Here is a 13,153-nt window from a genome sequence, read left to right as displayed (position 1 = left end):
AGACAAAATTCATGGAGTTGATGGGGGTCAGAACGTGGTATGGTGGGTGATTGTGGAACATGATTTAAAGAACACTTGAAATTAGCTCTTTTGAGTTGAACAACTTTATGACTGATGGTTACCTGTCCTCTCTACATGTGGTAGTGATAGGAACAAGCAAGCGACATCCAAGCAGAGCAGAGAGATCCCTGACTGAGGTGGGACATGTGAGTTCAGGTCCAGCTGCCAACCCTAACCCCTGTGAGACCTTGGCAAAGTCACTTCAGCTATCCAGGGGTTATCTTCTTTACGAGTAAAATGAGAGGGTTAAGTTAGATCATCTCTAAGTTACCTTTTGCTCTGACAAATCTTTCACTCCATGATGCCTAATCTGTGAAGAGTTACTAACAGCCAGTATGTAGTAGTGAGGGCCCTGTTTCTTTCTCGTGAAGCAAGAGTGATACCATCTATGTCACCAAGATGGCTTGAAGATCGCATTTAAAATGAGATCATGAGTGAAAGTGATTAGTACCAAGCCTGTCAAATAGTCGTTTTCAGTAAATCGGAGTGTCCTTTATTAGGTGTCCCATTCATTAAAAATGTTTATTGAGCACCTACTATGTGCCAGACAGTGTTCTAGGAGCTGGGTAACTAATAATGAATAAAATAGATGAATTTGCTGCCTCCATGGAGCTTTTAGTAAACAGACTGATGAATATACACTAGCACAGCCTTTCTTCCCTTCCTTCCTCCCCGGCTCCCACTTCTCACCTCCTCTTTAACCCATTTGCTCTTAGCTCCTGTTGCAGATCCTGGTTGGCTAGAATCTAGCCCCAGGAGTGATAGATCTGAGGTCAGGACCGGTGTGTGAAACTCAGTGTTTTCATTCGATGGTCAGGGCTTGGGAAAGTGTGTGGACAAATGAGCATGAATTGTGACAAGAGTAGGAACAGAGTTAACCAAAGTAAGTGGACACTGGGACTGTACTTTAGGATTCCCTGCAACTAAGAATGTTGACAACACTATACTGGTTAGTTGTTTAGATGAAATGCCTGGAAAGCCATACATACAGAAGAGTGTATAAAGAAAACCAAAACATTTATGATTCTACAATCAACCTACCTTCGCTCAACACCATCTGGGGCAGGCTGAGCAAGGCGTTGGCTTCCCAGTGGTGAATAATACTTAATTTCTTCCTTCAAGGAGCTCACTTTTCCTGAGGGAGGCAGACATGAATCTCAATATATTGTGCTAAATGCTTTTTAAAGATGTGTAAATCCAAGGGGGTACACACGTAAAGCAAAATATTTGGACCTCATCATTTTGACATTGCTGTTTTAATCCTGTTGAGGTAAAATGAAAAGTTCTTCTAAAATTGAACAGCCTCTAAAAGCATTGACTTTATTTTTAGGTAATGAAATCACAACTAAATATTGCAGGTAGAGATAGTGAACGTAAAGTAACATTGATAACAACACATATATGTAAACTTGTTGATTAAAAATTGACAAAAAGATTATATTACCTTAAAGAGATTTTTATCCACAAAATTTATCCAGATTTTTTAAAAGGTGGACTCCATAGAAAGAAACCTCAGTAACAACAACAACAGATCAGAGAGCAGAAGGTATAATTTGAAAATTTTAACACTGGGAAAAAAAACTGATGAATTAAAAAATGTCTTTACTGTGATGTATATAGAAAAGACTATGTGGACATAATTTAAGTAAATATTAAAATACAAAAAATACATATAATTTCGCTGTGCTATAAAGATTACTGATCAAGAATTCAAATGGTATAGTGGTTTGCCTATACAAAACTCATTTTGGAGGAAAATTAATCAATGTTGAAATCTACTAAGAGTGTACTTTGTGAGTCACAGAGCAGAGTGAAAAGAGATAATAGGTCTGGTGGAGGAGCAACAGGAAATATCTAGCATGTGTGTTGTCTCTCTTGTAAGTCAATAAAATTGACGAAAGATTTTTATGCACATTGTTTTATCCAAGTCATTTTTGTGTACCCCTGAGCAATTAATAGCACATTGCAAATTGTGTTATTTGGTAAAGATTTGCTGAGTGAATGAAGAATAAATGAACAAATGAATATTAAAAGGACAATAAAAAAAATAAAGGACAATATACCACTGACCCTCAAAGTATCACTAATCCACCTTTGGACAATAATACTTCCTGTCACTTTGTACTGTAGTAATCTATTTTTATGGTTATCATTCCTATCAGAGGGTGATTTTCTGAAGAGCAGGGAAGATGATTTTTATGTATGTTTATATTCCGTGCCTGTAATTTAGCAGGCATTCAGAGAATGTTTGCTAAATAAATGAATGACAAAATTTTATATTAAGGGTCAGGTTACTTAGTCTAAGAAAACTGAGATGTTTCCCTCATATTTCATTTTCATCATAATAGAAGTTCAGATGAGAGCCAAGGGCTGTAGAGGCTCCAACCCCTGTAGAATCAAATCTGATTAGGAAATATACTTTGTAAAGGTAACACCTACACCATTTAGGGGGAAAATACGAAATAAGATGATATCTACCAAGGGCTCTCCCCAGAGCTGGTTTCTACTCTATTATTTCCCTGGAGACCCCTGGCTCAGTTTGCTCCGTTCTTAGCACAGCTTTTGGCCTCAGCCTTGACAGCAGCTTGGAGGCAGATAGGAACATTATTTCATGAAGTAATTTAGATATGATTTTTAAAAAAATCTCATCTTGGCACAAACCCTACGAGAGCTTGGGTTTAACCTGTTATTATGAGATTTCAGGGAATAATAAATAAATTGCAAAATGGAAAACTGCAGAAGCTTGGGATGAAAGAATTTAAATTGAATTTGCATACAATCCACTAGACATAAAAGGGCACTCAAAGGAGTGAAGTACACTAGTTAGGTAGTATAAAGTTCTCATTTTCACATATAATTATGGGAAAAACACTTGAAGAATTCCTTCTTTGCTCTAATTTTCAGACAAGATAGGTTATTTGAATTTCACAACTATCGGTAGAGTCTTTAACCAAGGATGGTTGGAAATAGTTGATGTTAGGCCAGGAGTTTTAAGTTAAGTGTCTGGTTTATAATTATAAGACCTCTTTTGAGCTTCCACCTTTGGTTTGGTCTCAGAGATCCACTTTATTATCTAGCCCCATTCGACCACTGAAAAATTAGTACTTCAAGAAATGGGAGATACAGAATTCAGCTTTGTTGTAACACAGATGAAATATATGAATTTGGGCAAGTTATTCAACTTCTCTACGCCTGTCTCCTCATCTGTAAATGGAGACTGAAGGAGGAAAAGCACATAAAGCCTGTAGCCCAGGGCCAGGCGCACAGAAAATGCCCCAAGCTATAGTTAGAAGAACTGAGGCTCAGAGTTGGGAAGTGACCAACTCCAGGTCTCAAGCATACCCGTGTCTGCTTTCTAATCCAGCATCCTTTTGTATGTTTGTTGTTTTAAAAATAATTTATTAAAGTGAAATTCACATATCATAGAATTAACCATTTTAATTGAAAAATTTAGTGACATTTAGTACATTCACAGTGTTGTGCAACCACTCTATCTAGTTTTAAAACATTTCCATCATCCCAAAGTAACATCCCATACCCCTTAAGCATTCTCTCCTCCCTTCAGTCCCTGGCAACCATCAATCTGCGTTGTCTCTATGGAGTTATCTATTCTGGGCGTTTCATATAAGTGGAATCATATATCATGTAAACTGTTCTGTCTGTCTTCTTTTACCTAACATAATGTTTTGGAGATATCTTTAAAAAAAAACTGACCATCTATTTTTAATTTTCTTGTCAGTATATAGAAATATAATTATTTTTATATATTAACCTTATATCCAGTGACCACAATAAATTCACTTCTTCATTCTAGTAGTTTTTTTTTCCTTTGGTAGGTTCCTTAAAAATTTTCTACATAAGCAATAATGCCTTCTGTAAATTAAAAAAAATTAACTTATTTTTCCATATTGCAGTGCTTTTACTTCTTTTTCTTGCCCATTGCTATGGCTGAGAACTTCAGTGCATGAAACTGGAAGTATGAGAGTGGCCATCCTGCCAAAACGAGTCTGAGAATGAAGCCATAGGTGCTAACCACACTAACGGAATAAGAGAGGAAAAGTAAGAAGAAAAGGAGAGAGAAACGGAGGGCTATAGAGTCAGAAATACCCCATGATGACTCTTATCAGCATAGACAGAGACAAGCCCTTGCAATGAAGTATACTCAGGTCCCTCTTCCGTCTGTATGGATCCACCCAGACTGTAGCGTGACCTAGAGTGGTGGATTCTTGCAAGATTTTTTTTTTTTAAAGCAATTATTAGGTACTCTCTGCTTCCCAAACATGTTGTTATAAACTTATCATGGACACAATTTAGGAATGTTTGCTGTTCAAGAATTGTGATTTCTACCATGTGGTGCTTTATAAACCGACTCAATGTGCTAGAATGAAATCTACTCAAAGACTAGCAATTTTTAATGAGTAGGAGGTCATCCAACTTTTTCACTCCTAGGACTTTATTTTCCTTAGGCCTTAAGACATGCTCAAAAAGTTGAGAGTTTACCTAGACTTCTCATGTACATTATTCATGGTTGTTCCTCACAGAAACCCAAGTAAGCAAATCCAAGGGCATTCATTTTTCTAGCTGAGGAAACTGAGGCTCAGAAAGATGAATGACTTGCCCAAGATCACTCACAGGACAGGTGGCAGCACTGGGATTGGAATCCAAGTTCACCCTCCAAAGCCTAGATACTTTCTTCAACCTTCTGCCTCCTGCAGAGATGATGCAAAGACCCAGGCCCTTCATTCAGCTTCATGAAACACTGGGAGTTCGGGATTAGACAGGCTCCCAAACAACATATAGGGGGCTGTTACTCTAATGATGGCTGTGTTGGTGCTACACAACGTAAACCATACACATCAATTGACTTGTACAAATGGGTGAGACTCGGTCAAATTTTCGCCTCAGCAGAAGAGAAGCTGGAAGATACTTATAAAGTTTTCTGCTCAAGGTATTCTCAAAATTCACAAAAGAAGAAAATTAGGAAAGTATCAAGTCAGAAGAGAGATAAAACTTTAATAATTGATGGTATAAAAGTGACCTTGAGAAAAGGAATGGCCAGTTGGGTGACAGGAGTCTAATGAAGTCTTCATATATTGAAGTTCTAAGACATCTTTTGGGGGATGGAAACTATATTGAATGGTCAGCATATGAAATCATGTGCAGTTTCTCAAATATTACCCGCTTTTCTGACCTCACAACTTTTCCTCTTGCTTTTCTGTCTTTGTAGATTGCCCTTCCTCCCATTGACCAGTGATGAACTCCTACTCACCCATCAAGACCCAGGTAAGATTACATGCTCAGTGAAGGCCTCAGCGGGCCCCAGAGAGTTCTCTGCTCCTCCCTCCTATGAGCCTTCCCTCTACCTTGTCCGTATTTCTAAGAAATGAGATGCAATAATAGCCAAAAGTATTTAAAGTATTTCTATATATCTAACCACTTAACTCTAGGGTTCTTGAGGCAAGAGACCATGTCTTATTCATCTCTTCACCCTAGGACCTATATTATGTTGGCACACAGTAAGCTGTCAAAGGTTTTTGCAGCAAACTGAAAAATCTCACAACATGGGAAATTCTTCTATTAAACATACCTTATATAACTAGGAAAAAACTCATATACATTTGCATATTGTCTCTAGGTTAGACACACTACTAAATAGAAATAAATGTCAGCATTTAATGAGATTTCTCTGCTTACAGTCATGCTGTGGAAAGAGAACATTGCCACTGCTTGTAGAATTTATTGACATTCAAGATTACATGTTGCTTTTGGAATGCACACCATGAAATAGAAAAGGAATGGCTAGGAAAATGGGTGGAAATGTGAAGATGTTGGTAAAAATATTTAGCCTCTAAAATTATATTTGAATATATTTTTATTCAAATTAATGATCATAAATTACACATTCACCTAGGTGACAACTGAACAGATCCAGATATAAATCTTGACTCTGCCACCTGTTTCCTCTGTGAGCTCCTGAGCCTTTTTGACCCTTATCTGTCTGTTAAACAGAAGCATTGCATATTTTTGGAAAATGTAAGCTATTTGTTATTAAAATTATTTTGATGTGCAGGGGCTAATTACCCCATATCAATCCATAAGTTCAACCCAATCCCAATGGAGATTCCAATGGAATTTTTAGAATTTGCTGAAATATTTTCAACTTTATCTAGAATATCAGGATGGAGTGAGTCAAGAACACTTTGGAAAGGAGGAATGAGGAAGGCATACCTACACCAGATGTATGAAAGCACATTATAAAATCAGAGTAACTTAAAGTGTTGGTACAGGGATAGCGCCAGACATACAGGTAGTATCCTAGATTGTAGTAAACGACAAAAATGGGATTTCAATTAGGAATGAGAGCAGAGGTTATTCAGTGACTGGATTGGCACAAGTGGCTCATCATTTGGAAAAATGATAGCTAGTGCTACTATGTATTAGATGTGGCTCTACATTCTTTAATACCAGTTAACATTTTTAATTTTTGCGGGAATTTTACAAGTAGGTAGGTACTATTATTATCACTATTTTATAGATGAGGAAATTGAGACACAGATAAGCTAAATTAATTTGTCCGAGGTCATACAACTAGTCAGGAATAGAGCTGGAATTTGAATCCAGGCAGTCTAGCTTCTGGGTTCATGCTGTTAGCCACTATGCATAATGTCTCACAGTCTCATGCCTTGTACCAAAATATGTTTCAAATGGGTTGAAGTTTAAAAAGTAAACTTAGGGCTTCCCTGGTGGCGCAGTGGTTGAGAGTCCAACTGCCGATGCAGGGGACACAGGTTCGTGCCCCGGTCCGCGAAGATCCCACATGCCGCGGAGCGGCTGGGCCCGTGAGCCATGGCTGCTGAGCCTGCGCGTCCGGAGCCTGTGCTCTGCAACAGGAGAGGCCACAAGAGTTAGAGGCCCACGTACCGCAAAAAAAAAAAAAGTAAACTTAAAACCAGAAGAAAATATAAGCAAATTTTTCTATAATTTTGTGATGTGTAAGGCAGTTTAAAATGACATTAAAATCAGAAATTCTCAAAGAAAAATATAATAGATTTGACGATATAAAAATTTTAAAATATCTTAGCATAACCAAACCAAACCAACAAAAATACAAACATAAAAAATTAACCAAACCAACTAAACAAAAACAACACAGAAAATTGACACTATCAAATGACAAATTGGAACACATTATAAGCAACTTATATGGTCAAGTATTAATAGATCAATTAATAAAAAAAGAGTTCAATGGAGGATTGGTGAAATAACTCCTGGTATATTCATGCATTGTGGGAAATCACTGTTTTTAAAAACAACAGTGTAGAGTGTTATATACTGGCATAGAAGTATGCCTGTGGTACATTCGTTAATCAATAGACAATTGCAAACTTACACTATAACCCTATTTTGTGGGGAAAAAAAGCATGTGGGTGCTTGTGTGTTTGTGTGTGTGTTAATGTATGTATACATAGGAAAAAGCCTGAAATGGTAAAATCAAATATATCTCTGTGTAGTGTGGTTATGGATGATTTTTACCTTTTTCTTTACCTTTTTATTGTCAGAATTTCTTGCAATATGCATGTATTTCTTCAATTATGAAGTGGTTTAAGCCTTGAATTATCTTTTTCCATAAAGTCAATAGAAGAGGAAATTCCAAGAGCATAATAAATTTATATATTCCTAGATTACAGTAATTTCTGTGATGTTTTGGTGGAATGCTTATGGTTTGGGGAGAATGGCTTATAATAAAAAGCCAATGAGACCATGTAAGTTACTAATTTCTACATTTAAATTGCACTGTGCTCTGAGTACATGACCTATACAGTTCCTACTTTGGGGAATTTATCTTGGCTTTATTTTTGCAGCCAAATATATGATATATATATTTGTAGATGTATATGTTCCATCAGATCTTAGACGAAGGTATATTCTCTGTTTCTTCCCCTGAAATTTAATATGTGTATATTAAGTTATTAACTTTATTATTCATATCTTCTATATCCTTGATTGGTTTTTATCCACCTGAATGGCTAAGCCTGGGGTATTTTAGTCTCTAATAGTTGTGTTTCTGTGTATTTTGCATAGTATTTCTAATATATATGCATTTTTATTCTTGAAATCTTTGCAGACTGTGCTTTTTGTCAATATGCAAGGATACTCCCTGTCCTGTTTAATGCTACTTGCTGCATATTCTCATTCCTTTCTGTTTGGGCCTGCTAAAACCAAAGTGTGCCTTTCCCTGTCTTTGTGTTTTTAATCTTTTAAAATAAGTTAATGCTTTGGTTTTAGAGTTGTCTGTTAGAGTTAGCTTTTGATTTCTGACCATTTATATTTGTTGTCACAACTGATATGTTTGGTCTCACTTCTATGATCATCTTTCTGTTATACTTCCATACTGATTTATTTTATTCTCCAAAGTGGGATGCATATACCCCAGTTGGTATACAAGATCATTCATTGGAGACTCTGAAGAAAATCTTATTTTTCATTTAAAAATTAAGAAAGATATTAAGCTTTACTGATATTTAATGTGAGTTAATACTGATACTTTGCTCCGGTCCACATGTAAGGCAGACTCAGTTTATTCGTAATAAGCGAGGCAGAGGAGAGTGATTTCTAGAAATCGGGGTGAATGACAGTGACACTTTTACATCTTGCTCACTTTCCTTGACTCACTGGAATTTTAGTGTACTTAATTAAGTGAATTTAAGGGTTATTTTGTTTACTTTTATCTAAGCTAAGACACAGAATTGGCAAGGTTCTTAAAATGATTCCTGAAAAAAAAAAGCAGGTTAAAAGTAATGTCCATTATGCAAACGCAGACACAAAAGAACAATAACAACAGTCCTCTCCCCTCCCCCACAAAAGACCAGGTCTAACTCATACTTTCCCTTTTCCTGGCAGGAATTCACCGTTAGCCACATTATGAGGTAATAGAGAGCATTTTCAAAAAGGATGTTTGGAAATGTTTCCCCGCTGTGTTTCCATTGCTATCTGATACATTGTTGAAAACGATATAAATGTTACACCTATAAAATATAATCTCTCATATCAACACACTTAAAAAACTTGAAACAGAATTTTTATTCTGTTTAAAAGTTTTAGAGAATTTTAAACCCATTTGTTGAAGCATAAAAATATAACATGTACTGACCCCTTTTCAAGAGCAATTGATGGATATCATGGAATGTGGAAATTTACTACCACATTTCAACAATAACAATTACATAATTGGTGGAGGGAATAGAACATAAATATTGTTATTATTAAGAGTAGCCAATGACATACTTCTTCACTTTGAATTTGTCTCTCTGTGAAGGATATTATTCAGCTATTACAGTCACTAAAACCAAGTTTGAAATAAAAATGGATGCAGAATCACACCTTTGAATGCCGTGTTGCAAGATGTGGAGCTGAGCTTTTTAAAAACAGTGAGAGCAAATTAGTCATCCTCCTCCCACTAAAAGTTATTATTTTAGGGAAAGAAAAGTTATTAATAAATGCAATTAAATTTATTTTAAATTAAGGTTAATTTCAGGTTTATCTCATCCTTTTGATAATTCTATCACCATCTATTCTATAATATGTGCACATAAACGTGTTCATACGATGGTACATGTGTTTGTATATAATTTATTAAGAAATCACTGGACTTGGGATGTATTGCTCAAAGTCTCACTCACCTTTAACTAAAAAATATATTTGAATATATTTTCTTTAATTATTGATGTTAAGAATTAAGCTATATTAATTTCCATTGCATAAGAAATTTAATATACTTTTAAACATCTTTTCCCACATGTCCTACTTTTATTGATAATAATTTTTTACTTTAATGCAAATTATTGTCATCTTAATCATATAGCTTCTCTTTTATGAATTATTATTAACATCTGCATTAATCTTAAAACTATATTTTTTATTATTTAAACAACTCTTTATTAAGTTCCATTGCATCACTGAAGCTTTTCTACCACAACTTTCATATTCTTGAATTTTAAATTTATGGTTTAGGTCTTGATTAAATCTTCAAGTAATTTTTATCCACATATGCTCTTCTGGAAGCATATATGGGTGATACAAATTCCATGTCTTATATCCTTCAGTATAGCATACTCAGCCTCATATATATAAAGCAATTGTCTAGTTTTAGAATTTTTTGTCACAATCTTTTCCCCTCAAAATGCTCTAGATATCACTCCACTGTTTTCTGGAAGTTTGTAATACAGAGATATCTGTTTTAACTCTATTTTATTTTATGTTATTTTCCCCTGAGTTTTATATTCTGTGGTTCTTCAACTGCTTTCTCCTGGGCTCACTCCTATGATTATACTTTGTCATCTGCTCATCTGGGGCTTGAGAGTTTAAGATGGCCTCTGATGGCTTCATGCACAGTCTGGGACCTGGGACCTCCATTCAGTCTCTCTGCTGACCCAGGCCCCCTTACTTGTTGATGAGAGTGTTCCAATACGTGAGGATAAGAACTTACAGCCTAGGCTCTAGAACTCACACAGTGTCACTACTGATACATTGTTTTGGTCTAAACACATCACAAGGCCAGCCAGATTCTATCCACTTCTGGATAGGAGGTGTACTATTGTGATTTACAATAAGACATATATATTTGATCTTTGTCCTTGTTGTTCCTGGCACAGAGCTCCTAAAACCCTTGGAATTTTTAAGGTGACAGTGTCTTTTTGTATGCTAATGAGCTGATGGTGGCTGGGGGGCTCCTGAATAGCTTCAGAATGGGGGCTGGTTACCAGGAGAACCAACCTTGTGATTAGGGGGTTGGAACTTTATGCCCCACCCTCTGACCTCTAGAGAGCAGAGAGGTGCTAGAGATAGGCTTAATCACTAACTGCCAATGATTTAATCAGTCATGCCTAGGAATGAAGCCTCCATAATAATCCTAACTGAAGGGATTTGGAGAACTTCCAGATTACTGAATACATGGGAGGGTGGCACGCTCAGAGAGAGGACAGACGTTTCATGCCCCTTACCCCGCACTCTACCCTATGCATCTCTTTCACTTGGCTGTTCCTGAGTTGTATCTTGTTATAATAAACTAGTAATCTAGTTAGTGAGCTGTTTTCCTGAATTCTGTGAGCCATTTTAACAAATTATTGAACCCAAGGAGGAGGTCATGGGAAACCTGGATTTATAGCTGGTCAGTCACAAGCACAGATGACAGACAACCTGCACTTGTGATTGGCACCTAAAGTGGAGGCAGTTTTGTGGGACTGAGCCCTTAACTTGTGGATCTGATGCTAACTCTAGGTAGATAGTGTCAGAATTTAATTGAATTATAAGACATACAGTTGGTGTCCACAGAGAATTGGAGAATTGCTTTGTGTGGGAAAAAACACACACATCTGGTGTCAGAAGTGAAGTATTGGTGTGAGTGTAATAGAGTATGGAAAAACAGAGTTTTCCTTTAGTTGGCAGAGAGAAAGTAGAGAGGAAATAGTTTTTCCTTTCTGAAGGCACAGCAAAGTCGTATTGTGGATACTGTGGGGGAAGGAATTTGCAGCCATTAAAACATCTACCACACTAGCAAACTGCAACATTCTACTTAACAATAGAAATTCATTTGTCCACCCTCTACTTGCCAGTTCTGGATCCCAGATTCATTCCATCCCTAAGGACCTCTGAGTCCTCTGTCTCCAGCCAGCCAAGGCAGAAAGATTCGATAGAGAAGGCACGCTGGCTTCTTAAAAGCCTAAGCCCAGGAGTGACATTTCACTTCTGCTCATATTCCTTTGTCAAAAACTATTCATATGGCTCTACTCCAGTGTCAAGGGGCAGGTGCCTCCCAAGAATAATAACGGAAGGGGGACCGTGAATTTTTGGTGAACAATCAGCCGTCTATGCCACATTCAACAACTGTGGTTTTTTTACTTCCACTGCTGACTTAGCTGTCAGATACTCATTCAGAAACCCTCCAGAATCTTTCTGAGACACAAACTGTCATATGTGTGTTCTTATTTCTTACAGTAAATATTTCAAAAATCCAAAGCATTTCATCTTTTCAAGGTGATTTTCTTATTTGGACTTGCAACGTGGCATCCCACTTGCAGTGGCTTCTTGCTTCTGTTGTGAGCTCTTTCTTCGTGAGATGGCTCCGGGCTCAAGGAGAAAGCCCAGCAGCAGAACTAGCATTTTGATTATTGAACTTTCCTGTCCTAAGGACTCTTTTCACCCCTGCAAATTAGTTGATCTTATAGGAATTGTCTGGGTCCTTCACTTCCTTGCTATCCCTTCTCTATTACAAGGACATTCATGAATAGAGCCTAAATGGTACATTCCGTTCATTATCCTCAGCCTATATGAAATATAGATTCCCTAACGTGTCAGGCATATGCACAGCATCCTTCCTATTTTCCAATGCTGATGCTGGTTTTTCCCTAATTTCATATTCATTGGTCATCCCATTTGACTGAGGGTGGAGGGCTGAGTGTTTGACGCCTGCACTTACGTCACCATCAGATGCAGAGGAATTGCACAGTCTCACGTTGAAATGCTTGTGGAAATTCTATGGCCTGTAATAGCAGTTTTTTTAAAACACCTTGTAAACTTTTACTTTTGCAGAACTATCATAAATCTGTTTAATTCAACAGTTTACACTAAGTACTCCAGTATTCTACTTAGAAGTAAAACATTTTTCTGCTTGTATGAAACTTTGCTCTGTTGGAAGTTAAGAATACCATTTATGGCAGGCAAATTTCTCCATATCTGATAATCAAAAATTGTGATAGCTCACACGTGTATCCATTTAGTGAGTTGTTCTGAGGCTGCACAGCTGAGCCAGAAGTAGTGCTAAGCAGCGGGGCGCCAGCATCAGGAGGGGCACTTCTGCCCTCAAGAGGCTCACAGTCACTGAGGGGCAGATTGAGTCAGTGTGGTGTTTGGCAATATCAACCATCATACTTTCTTTTTTCTCTTCCTCCTTGCATGTGACCCTTCCTCAGTGGTTTTCACACTAACTCTGGGGGAAGCAGGACTGAAAGGGTAAGAAAAGTGGGTGGGGTGAGCTTTTCTTTTTCTTTTTCAACCTTCAACATGGGTCTTTAAGACCCAAAAGGCAAGCTTGAGG

At 37.1% G+C, this 13,153-nt stretch overlaps 1 long non-coding RNA gene across 2 annotated transcripts in view; it reads left to right on the top strand.

Moving 5' to 3' along the window:
- Positions 1-13,153, top strand: part of LOC117312658 (uncharacterized) — a 454,876-nt gene that overhangs the window by 310,464 nt on the left and 131,259 nt on the right. For both annotated transcript variants that reach the window (XR_012332622.1, XR_012332623.1), the window contains exon 3: positions 5,288-5,343. This is a non-coding gene — a long non-coding RNA (uncharacterized lncRNA). The remainder of the gene's footprint in view (positions 1-5,287; positions 5,344-13,153) is intronic.

Source organism: Tursiops truncatus, chromosome 6, assembly GCF_011762595.2.
Source record: "Tursiops truncatus isolate mTurTru1 chromosome 6, mTurTru1.mat.Y, whole genome shotgun sequence".
In the NCBI taxonomy this organism is placed as follows: domain Eukaryota; kingdom Metazoa; phylum Chordata; class Mammalia; order Artiodactyla; family Delphinidae; genus Tursiops; species Tursiops truncatus.
Note: the sequence above shows the minus strand (reverse complement) of the source record. Positions and strands in the feature narration are given on the sequence as shown.